This window comes from Lipotes vexillifer, unplaced genomic scaffold (genome assembly GCF_000442215.2).
Source record: "Lipotes vexillifer unplaced genomic scaffold, Lipotes_vexillifer_v1.1 scaffold1077, whole genome shotgun sequence".
Classification (NCBI taxonomy): domain Eukaryota; kingdom Metazoa; phylum Chordata; class Mammalia; order Artiodactyla; family Lipotidae; genus Lipotes; species Lipotes vexillifer.
The window spans coordinates 223717-234726 of NW_006784237.1; positions in this window are offsets into that span (position 1 = coordinate 223717).

The window sequence follows — 11010 nt, forward strand, 5'->3', positions numbered from 1 at the left end:
GATGATGGGGATGAAGCCCTGGAGGAGATAAAACGAGCCTGGGTCCCTAAGTCATTGTGTGGAGCCGGCCCATCCACCACCCAGGAACATCTGCCTTGGTCTGTTAAGTGCGCAAGAATTGACGTCTATTTTGTTTGAGCTCTTTTACATATTTGGATCTATTTATCTCTGCAGATTAATTCACAGTTTAAATACAATGTTTTCCACTGCCACTGAACTGACTTGGCTCGTATTTAAACTCTGTGACAGATCTGGGAACACAGCTTTCCTTCTGGTCAGCGTGGTCACCTGCTTTGACAGTGGGTTCAGATGAGGCATATTCTGACAGGGGGGCTCTGCCCCTGGGAGAGCTTGTGATTGTGAACTTGCAGAATATTGGAATTCTTCAATAATCCTGCTGAGACTCAAGTTCGTCCTTCTCAGCAGGCTAGTTCTTGTTCAGCCTTGAGGACTTTACTGAATCTTCAAGAATCTTCTGTTTGCCTTCCATCATTGTTTTTGCTTTGAATTTCCCTGTTTTCCATTTTGTCCTTAGTGAAGACTGTGGATTCAAGTGAGTTCTCTGGAGATACTGATGCGAAAAGCAGCCTTTGTACCCCGACACTGAATTAAATCTTGGAGACCGAGTTTTGGGTGAAGTAGAAAAGAACAGCTTTATTGCTCTGCCAGGCAAAGGGGGACACAGCAGGCTCATGCCCTCAACACTGTGTGTCCTGACCTGGAGGGGGTAGTGAGGAGTTTTATAGTACTGGTTCACAGGGGGCGTGGTCAGCTCGTGGACATTGTTCTGATTGGTTGATGGTGAGGTAAGTGGGAGTCAGCATCGTCAACCTTCTGGTTCCAACCGGTCTGGGGTCTACGTTCTGGTGGGCAGCATACAGTTAACTTCTCCCACCTGATGGGGGTTTCAGTATCTGCAAAACAGCTCAAAGATATTGTTATGTGTTGATATATCCCTTGAGGGGGAACCAGGACCCTGCCCCAAGGCTGCACTATTGTTTCTTAACTGTCCCTCACTTGTCTCACCTTCCCCTCCCTTCCCTAATTAGCAACTGTTTGAACCTGCCTGTTGGAACTCAGGGAAGGTCATGAAGGCTGAATGAAGCCTATTTCCTGTAATCAGTAAATGGGGAACACAGAAAGGCTTTTGTGCCCAGGAGCCCCACAGGGTCCTGTTTGGTTTCACCACCAGCCATGTTTCTCTGCTTCTCATTTCTCTGCTCTGAACTTCTCAGTCTTCTGGGTCACATAATCCATAGCTTTCTTAACCTATATATTCTTCTACATTGTGATCTAATACCATTCTTTTGGCCTGTCCTCTTCGTCCACAACAGCCACCTTGAAGATGCTGTGGACATCGGTGTCCATGGTTACCTCACTCTGAGGACCACTGTGGCATGTACATGTACGGGGGTGCTGAGCAGGTTTCCATCTTTGGCTAGTCTCCCTCACGTTAGTATGCCTGGATGCTGACGGCATCTATCTAAGTAGTGAAGGTCTGTATCTGATGTCGGAAATGGTGAAATTACACGTGATCAGAACAGCTGAGACTCCAGTGACTGTCTCAATAACCAGAGGTATAAGTGTAACATCCAAGCAGAAACTCTTGAACATATTCAGATTTCATCAGCATCATAGTATCAGCCTCAGTGGGGGAGATGCTTGTGTTTAGTTCCTGGCTATTATAGAAGTCTTGCAAGAGAACAACTTACATGTCTCATAATGAGGAAACTATTTTAAAAAATGCTAAAGATGAATATTTAATAATATAGAAAATTGGTTATGCTGAATATCTTAATGAAGAAAAAGGTTATAAAAGTATATCCAGTATGATCCCATATTTATAAATATATATGAATTCATTCAGCAAATAAATACTGAGCCCTGACTATGCATACGCCAGGCATTGTAGATATTGATATTTGTGTTTGTGTGTGTGTGTCATGGCAGATTTTAATTTTCTTATTTTAATTTTCCAATTTATCTACAACGAATATATATCAATTTTCTAACAAAATACCACTATTACAATGAAAAATTTTGAATATAAGAAAAGGCTAACGTCATAACTATAAGGTGGTATAAAATAAACTGACAACACAAGTTATTTTGGCTCTGTGTTCCACAGTGACTCACTAAAGATACCCTGAACTGTTTATTTTTTTTTCCCTATTTCCCTGTTAAAACGAGCAGATGCATTTCACATCACATGTATCTTGTGGAAACATGCCAACCATTTTCTTAGCAACCAAACTCCTGTCTTTCGCACTGTGCATGATTAACTAAAACAGCCTGTTGACGGCTTAAAATAAACCTGCCTTTTTCCATTTAGCATTTTATCAGATGAATGTAATTTCATTTGCTGATGAATTTAGTTCAGCTTCAAGGGAATTTTTCTCTTCTTCATGGGGAGGCTGAAGAATCAGAACTGTCATGCCAAAGAAAGAAAAGCAAGCCTAGGGAGAAAAAAAAAACAGTCTGATATTTACACGGGTAAAGTAAAAGTATCTTTGTCAATTTCGCTCCCGCCCAGCTGCTTTTTTATGGGGTAGAATGTTGATTTAAATTTAAATTCTATTCTACTTTTGCATTGTGATGTTTAGGTTGCTTGATTAAAAGTGTGTATTTAAATGACTGCTCTGATGATTACTGCTGTTATTATGCATGAGCTCTTGTCTTATTTTTGTTTATTTCTAGTATTTGAATATATCCTAAAATTTAATTAGACTCATCTGACAGGATAGTAGACCCTTTGCTGTGGTTCAGAAATAAAGGGAATGGACAGTATGTAATCTGGCAAGGAAGAAGGAATACATATTCTTAGCAATGAGGAGAGTGAATATTTTCTTAGAGGAGGTGACTCTGCAGCTTGGAATAAATTGCTGTCCTATTTGGTAAATATAAAATATATTTCTGTGTCTATATGCACATGGAGACATTTTGCATCCAAGGACTATAAGAATATGTGTCAAATAGGGAAACTTTAAAGTTTCTTTAAAGACAAACAGCTTAAAAACAAAGCCATCTCTGCAATTAAAGCAGCATGTTATCTACAGAGTCAGTAAAAGGAAGAGAATTTGTCTGAACATTATATAGTCCGAGCAGCTCCCCCATTATCTTTCACTTGTGTCCTCATTTGGAAACAGACAGTGAAAACCCACACTAATGGCAAGTTGAAATACTATTTAAATTTCCACTTTATTTCCCTCAGAGCAAATTCTTAAATATTCACCATCATTAAGCGATCACGTTGATGCTTTAGCTGCAGAGCTTTACATTTTCCCCTGGAGGATAAAGACACAACAATATGGAACATACTCCTAATATTCCACTCTTTCTGATCCCTGCTGTATTTAAATTTTGAGAAATAAATAATCGTGACTTGTTCTCTTTAATATTAGATATAAGATTGGTGGTTTACATTAAACACTGTAAAATATCTGGTCCCATATTTAATATTCTCTTTGAATTCAGTTTGAATTCTTCATTGCTTAAGCCGCGTCCTGATGCAGGTCAACCATTTCGGAAAGTGCATGGTCTCTTTTAGGATAGTGTCTGAAAGAGTTGATATATTTTCAAAACTGTCCAACTTAGTTTCCAAGTTCAGAAAATCTGACTCAGTGTGTCACCCTGTGGATTTGAGGCTACTCCTGCTGGCGGCATTTCTTCTCTATCGTGGGAAGACTTGACCAGCTCTCTCGTCTGCCTCTGTCTGCAAAGAGGATCCCTGAAACCACACTGGGAGTTTCCTATGGGGCCCACTGTTCATAGACAGGTGCCTTAGAGCTTTAGGAATACACCCATATTGGGCTGAGGGAAACTGGAGACAAAATCTGGGAGAAATTCCAGGGTCTGTCACAGAAGCAACCACATACAGCCTGTGGAAACCTCAGCGTGCCCCAGCTTTCCTTCTTAATATCCTCTCATTAACTTCCTTTTCTCAGATGAATAAAGGTCAGGGCTGGTCATGCCTAGCTTGTCTGTAGAAGGGAGGCTGATCTTTAATTTATTCATCCCATCATACTTTGTTTTTTTTGTTGTTGTTGTTTTTTTTTTTTTTTTTTGCAGTACACGGGCCTCCCACTGTTGTGGCCTCTCCCGTTGTGGAGCACAGGCTCCGGACGCACAGGCTGAGCCTCCATGGCTCACGGGCACAGCCGCTCCGCGGCATGTGGGATCTTCCCGGACCGGGGCACGAACCCGTGTCCCCTGCATCAGCAGGCGGACTCTCAACCACTGCGCCACCAGGGAAGCCCCATACTTTGTTTTTTAATAGAAAACTATAAAACCTTGCATTTGGGTGTACTTTTGGTGTCCAGATACTTGGTGTAGCTTTCTCTCTTTCTACTGAATAGTCTTTTACTTTATTCCAAAAGATCTTATGCTTCTTAGAAGTTTTTTTGTTCTTTGAGTAAAATTGCATTTCAGTTTTAGAGCTCAGTAAGAACAAAACGACATCAATAATCATTGATTGGGGCCATAATAATAGTTGCTAGGCTAAGTCCTACAGATGAATTAATTCTCACACCGTCACTAGGAAGTAGAGCCAGGCCTTTCTGGTGCTCTATAATTAAGGAGAAGAGATCACACCACACCCTCATTAAGAATAGATTAAACGTCTTAGTTAATTAGCCAGGGATAAAGAACCTCTCTGAGGCAGTGACCAATGTGGCCTGTCTTGGCAAGGAATTCCCTGGCCTCTACTCCCTGAGAAAGTCCACCTGGAAGGCTATAGCCACAGGAAGTAAAAAAAAAACAAAAAACCAAAAAAAATGTCAGTGTCCAGGTATCCCTAATAATACATCAGCCTCCAGCCTCCCAAATAATTATATCCTCATAATCAGGTATTATTATTTTCCAAATCCCATGGCCTTAACAATTACAGTAGTTCCCTGAATATTACATCTTTGCAGTGAGATGAGTCCTTTGAAAACAGGGGGACAAAAACATTATTTATTAAAAATTATCAGTTGAGATGAAAATACAGTTCGGTTTCAGTTCAGTGACTGGGGCAACTAAAATCTGGTTGTTAGAAGAACTTGGGAGCCTAATGTCCAGTATAAAGATAAAAACTAAAGTGTAGAGATTTGAGACTATAATATTGGAAGTTGTCAGGATAGTTAGGGAGCGGTTCTTTCTAGATCAGTGAATGGACTAAATAAGAATGTCCTTGACTTATGATTCTAGGATATGGTACTAGCTGTTTGCATATTGGGACTATCTTGGGGAAATGCTTTATTATAACATTTTCTCCATAAAGCTAGATTATATCTCTATTGAGAGGACCCATCTGAGTCTAAAACAGAACAGGCAGTACTTTCTTGGATCAACATGATATGGCTTCCTGAACATAAAAGGGCGAGGTTGCCTGGTACTTGTATAGATAGAGAGATAACTATAAATATATATATATATATTTATATATATATATATATTTATATTTAAACTATAAATATATATATTTATATTTAAACTATAAATATATATATATATATTTATACCTACACACACATAAACACACACACGTATATATATACATACGTATAAGTTCCTTAGTGCCAGATACAGTAACATGAAAGAGTGCTTCAATTATTAGGAAAAGATACTCTTCCATTGTCAGGTCTAAGGGGCATTGTCTAACTTATTAGCTGCCAGCCATATGTGGTCCTTTAAATTTAAACATAAATTCAGTTAATTAAATTCAAAATTCAGCTCCTCAGTCATGCTAGCATATCTCAAGTGCTCAACAGCCACATGTGGCTAGTGGGTGCCATATTGGACCCCCAGATAGAGAAATCTTCTGTCATTATGGAAAGTTCTACTGGACAGCGCTGGTCCAGAAGTTAGGGAGGTATTTTTTTTTTGAATAAGTTTAATGAGAGCTTTTAATCATATACTTTCAATAAAGTCATCCTTGAAGCAAGTTCTGTGGTAGATGATGAGAAGCGGGCTATATTATTATGCCCTCCACACAGAGATTCGATTTCTGATTAGAAGTTCATGAAGTTCTTTCATTTACTATAGTATCATTGGCACCACACTTTCCAACTGCATTAAGAAGTTCAATTATCTCCCAGAAGATAAAAGATAGGGGAATTTATTCAGCCATCTAGAAAAAATAAATATATATGAGAGACGTGTCTGTGTGTGTGTATGTGTGTGCTTGTTTGTGTTGACTGGAAACCAAGCTTGAGGACAGCGTGTCGCTACCTCCTAAAGTGAAAAGCTAGACAAACTGTGCTTATCTTGCAGCACTGCCAAGAAGAGGTCAGTCAAGTCCAGTGGCCATCCCTGTATTTCTGGACCCCATAAGGGAATCATTTGAGAGGATTCTTAGAAGGAATTACCAGGAGCAAAGAATTACCAGTGGCTCCTAAAGCTTCTGTTTGGAAGTGGCATACAGCTCACATCTCCCTGGTCAAACCTAGTCACATGAAACCTGATGTCCGTGGGGTGGAAAGCACAGTCCCCGCACAGAGAGCAGTAGCAAACAACTGGGGACAAGAATACATGTGACCATAAGGCCCTTTGCTGGTAGTAAAATAAACAGCTCACTCATTCTCTTCTGTGTATCCTTTTATAATGGAATGGGTTCCATTATCTCTGACTAGAAGAAGGAATCTCATTTTTAGAACCTCTGAGGTTTTTGGTTCTTCACCATGATCCACCATAGGCCCCTGTGGTTTCTGGAGTCTGATCAGCTTCAATCTCAGGTCAGCTGCACAGGCCTCCCCCCGTCCTGTAATCTGAGTCTGTAGAAGGAATGCAAAGCAGAGAAAACTTGTTCATAACACTACCCATTCCAATTGCAGAGGACCTCATCTAAAGTAAAAAGTCTGTTACTATATGATTTGTTTGTTTGTTTTAATTTTATTTATTTATTTTGGTTACGCTGGGTCTTAGTTGCGGCTGGCAGGCACCTTAGTTGCGGCCAGTGGACTCCTTAGTTGTGGCTCGCAGGCTTCTTAGTTGTGGTATGCGAACTCTTAGTTGCAGCATGCATGTGGGATCTCGTTCCCTGACCAGAGATCGAACCCGAGTCCCCTGCATTGGGAGGTGGATTCTTAACCACTGCACCACCAGGGAAGTCCCGTGTTACTCTATGATTTGAATAAAAGGTGTTGCTTATGGCCACGAGAATGGAGCGAGAGTAACTGCCCCTGGGAACCTTTACAGATGATGTCATATTTCTTTCTCATTACCGGGATATTTCAGAAAAAGATGTACAGTGGTAGCTTTATATAGGCAAATGTAACCTGACTGTCATCTTTTAGAAAAAGCTAGTATTGATCCACATGGAAATGATACCTATGAGACCGATGTTTTTATCCCTATTTCGCAAAAGAGCCAACTGAGTACGGAGAAATTGAGCAACTTGCCCAGGGTCTTGCAACCCTCCAGAGCCAGATCTGAGACTTGAACTCTTCCTGATTCCAGATTTACACAGGGATCTGGTGAGCATCCTCCTACTTATATCAGGAAGTATCATCTGGCAGGGGGGTATTCCTGCATTTGCCAGGACCTTTGCCAAGGGCATTACCTACCTAAGTTCATTGATCCTGAAAAACACCCTGTAGAAATAAATATGATTTCTTCCTATTTTATGACCAGGGAAATTGAAACAGAGAAAGGTAAACACCATGTGCAAATTACACAACTACTAAGTGTTAGAGACAGAATTTGAAACCCAGTCTAACTCTAAAGCCAGTGTTCATCATTGCTTACTAACCTCTGCTGTTAGGGCTTCTCTGCAATGCTTAGATCTGCATCCAGAACTCAGGGTGCCCTGAAGGGGAGAGAGGCAGTAAACCCAAAGTGAGACCAGAAAGGTAAATAAAAGGCCAGTAAAAAGGAGAACTACTTGAGAAACAATGTATGGGACTGGATGATGGTGTAGGTTTATAGCGGAAATGAGAATATTAAAATAAGAATGAGAAAAGAAAATAATCATGAAATAAAAATGGACTCCTGTCTCAGAAGCTCAATCACGAATTTTAACTTTCAGATCGGAGTTTTGTCTTAAGCATGCTTATTTTGATTCTAATCCAGTTGGAGCAAGCTTATAGTTAAAGTGGCATTTACTCCATTGCATATTTTTCAGAGTGATTAGATTGGAATGTCTAGAACAGAGGAAGGCCCTTGGGATCCAGGCACATCCAATGCCTTGATCACACGATAGAAACAAGCAGCTGAAAAGCAAACTTGGTGGGTAACCAGTCTGAGTCACGGGCATTTTTAGATGGTAAGCTCAGGCAGGAGCCTTGGAGCTGAGGTCCCTGGGACACATTCATTGCTAGGAGCCCTGTGTTTATTACGTTTTCATCAGTGACCATTAAGAGAGGCAGAGCAGGAAAAATGGATAAAGGACTATTAGGATGACTGAATCATGTAACAATCGTGCACAGCTCAAACACGTTTGAAAGATGGGCTATTCTGACCGAGTTAGCATAGCTGACATCAGTTCTTATTACAGAGCATCTTAGAACCAATTTCTTTTTAAAGAATTGCTACCCCAAATGGTAAGATATTGAAAGTGGAATCCTTACTAGGCCAACTCTGAAAGGAGTTGGTATATAATTTCTTACCATTTCAACTAGACCTATGTACTGGGCTACGTAGCTGACATCAAAATGACACCTGCAATGCTTAGAAATCCCTCCTCAAGAGAATCATTCCCATTCCATACATTTCTGGAATGGTGCCCAGAATTTAAAATAATAGCCCTGTGTCTTGCTATTCATTTTAAACCAAGACATAAATGTCCTTGATATTGGCTTACTGGGGAAAAGGCAGAAAAACTGGTAAAGATTTCTCTGGAAGACAAACAGTCCTACAGACCTCCCGCTAGGCCAGAATGGAGATAATTATTTACTGTTGGTGAAGCATTTGGAGCTGTGGTTCTGGGCTTATGGAAGATACATTTTTGGCCTTGAGGACCTAGAGAGTGCCCCTTGGAACAACTGATTTTCCAGGATACTCACCAAAGTCTGCAGGCATTGAAAACACTATGAAGTCTACCAGGTGTCGGATTCCACAGGAGAGGACTCTGTCCTTCCTGAGAGGAGCAAACAACCAAGATGCAGATCCCAGACTCTGATCCCCCACTGAGACCAACAATTAGACAGCTATCCCTGAATAAAAACAGCTCCAGGAGAGTTCTGAAGTCCACTTAAGATGTTTTAGTAACACAGTGAAGAAAAAAAATGGAGAATAAAAGCACAAAAGGGGAAGGAAGAATAGCTTCATTTTGTCTGCATTATCCCATCCCCCAAGCCGGCGTTGCTCAGCACCAAGAGGAAACTCCCCAGCCAGGAAGAGTTTTCCTTGCAGGCAAAGGAAAAGCAGGGTGAATGACCAGCTTTTCCCCAGCCTTGTGGGGGCACTGCACAAAGGTCCCACTTCAGTTTCACCCCACTCAGAGACTGGCAAAGCTGAGATGCATAGATGGCTAGAAACAAGGAGGAAAAGCATTAGCCACAGAGCAAGAGAAAGACTGAGGTTTCCCGTGATCTGCTCTGAAAGTGACCTCGGTAGCTTTCGCCACTGAAGAAACCAATGGCCAGCAGAGCTGCCACAGACCCCCTGCAGATTTCACCAGCTTTTACCCCACAGGTATTTGTGTTGCGTGACACCAGCCACCTAAGTCCCACCCAGCTCTCTCCTCTTCCCTGCCCCCAGCAGAGCCAGGGAATCACACTGGCAGCCCAGGCCTCTGCAGTTGTGCAAGTGCAAGATGCCAGCCTAGACCCCACAGCTGACCCTCACTGCTGTGTATGCACTCAGGGCTAGCCCCTTCAGCTGTGCGTTTGCACACCACGGCTCCATTGCCCCGTGCATAGCTGGGGAGGACTGTGAAGCCATAGTAGGAAACACCAGCAGCCAGGGTCCCCACAGCTGCCAGTGCACTTACAGTTAGCCCTGGCCTTTGCTGCTGGCCCTGGACCCATCACTAAATGTCTGTCTGCAATCAGCCCCTACCTACCTGCGGCTGGCCCTTATAGCCAAGTGTGTGCACACCACCAGCTCTGGCCAGTACTGCTGCTTGCCCTGGTCCCTAGCCACTGGAGCTCAAGGCATTGCTGAGGACCCCAACATCCCTTGCAGGATCTGTAGATACGCTGCAGTGCTCACTAAGGGCTATGAAGTTGTCAATGATGTGGACCTCTAAACCCTGAGCCAAAGAGTCAGCATGGTCCCCCCACACCTGGTGCCACCACACACCCCAGCACTTGGTGTCCTACATCACTGGACCTGTAGTTACAGAATGCTCCAGTATGGCCCCAACCACAGGTGAAAGTCATTTCTTACCAAAGTCAGTCCAGAAAGTCTGAAAGAGCTGACTGCTTCTTCAAATGTGTAGACACCTATGCAGGACTACAAGGATCCTGAACTATCAGGGAAACATGACTCCACCAAAGGAATATATATCAATAGTAAACCTCCAGTAACTGGCCCCAAAGAAAGGGAGATGCAGGAATTTCCCAACAAAGAATTCAAAGTGATTGTTCTAAAGATGCTTAGAGAGCTACAAGAGAACCTAGATACACAATTTAGTGATATCAGGAAAACAATATAAGCACAAGATGGGAAGTTCAGCAAAGAAAGATAGAAAACATAAAAAAGAACCAAAGAGAAATTCTGGAGCTGAAGAATGCAATGACTGAACTGAAGTATTCAATAGAAAGCCTCAACAGCAGACTAGGTCACGCTGAAGAAGGAATCACCAAGTTCAAAGACAGACCATTTGAAATTGTCCATTCAGAGAAGAAAAAAAAAAGTAATGAAGAATACCTACAGGTCTTATGGGACACCATTAAGAAGAACAATCTATATATTATTAGAGTCTGAGAAGAAGAGAGGAAGAAAGGGGTAGAAATCTTATTTAAAGAAATATTGGTTGAACCAGCAGTTGAGCGAGCAGGCTGCATCAGGGTCGCTGGGTGGCGGGGACTCATTGCCGGAGCCCCAGGTGCATGACCTGGTCTCAATACTCCTGGTGCGCATTTCTCC